The following is a 684-nucleotide window of genomic DNA, read 5'->3' on the forward strand; positions in this document are numbered from 1 at the left end:
CTCTTTCTTTCCATATTAAAATAATAACTCAAAAAAAAATTTTTGAACCAATAAATTTAAGCTAAAGTTAATATAAAAAGAAATCTAAGCTAATAATTTTTCTTCCAACTCATATTAATTGAAAAAATTCAATTAATTACTTTTATTTACATAATAAATATCATTTGAAAAATTAATTTTTACACACAAAATATTATTAATATTTATTTTAAATTAAATTAATGAATGTATAATATATATTGGAAAAATTATCATCCTTCTTCAACACATTTCTATCGTCTCAAAGAGAAACTAATCATATAATTTTGTTAAATCTGTTCAAACATACTTTTTTCGTTTAAACAAATAACAAATATTAAATATTCACTCAATAACATAATTTATTCATCATAAAAAATTAATAATTTAATTATAAATAATGGTTGCATCTAAAATATTTCAATAATAATTTGGAGTATTTAATATTTTTTTTAAACAATTTTTTTTGGAATATCAATTATTAAAAGATTTTTCTTTTTTTAGTATTTGAAATTTTCTTTTAATTATTTCTTATAAACAACTGTAAATAGATATTTTAATGCAAACAAAATAACAAATTAAAATAGCGTCTACATAATACCTAAAAAATAACTATATTTTTTTATATTTTTTTTGGTGTCTACCATGTTTAATTTTGGGTGCACA

Source organism: Arachis duranensis, chromosome 2 (genome assembly GCF_000817695.3).
Source record: "Arachis duranensis cultivar V14167 chromosome 2, aradu.V14167.gnm2.J7QH, whole genome shotgun sequence".
Lineage (NCBI taxonomy): Eukaryota > Viridiplantae > Streptophyta > Magnoliopsida > Fabales > Fabaceae > Arachis > Arachis duranensis.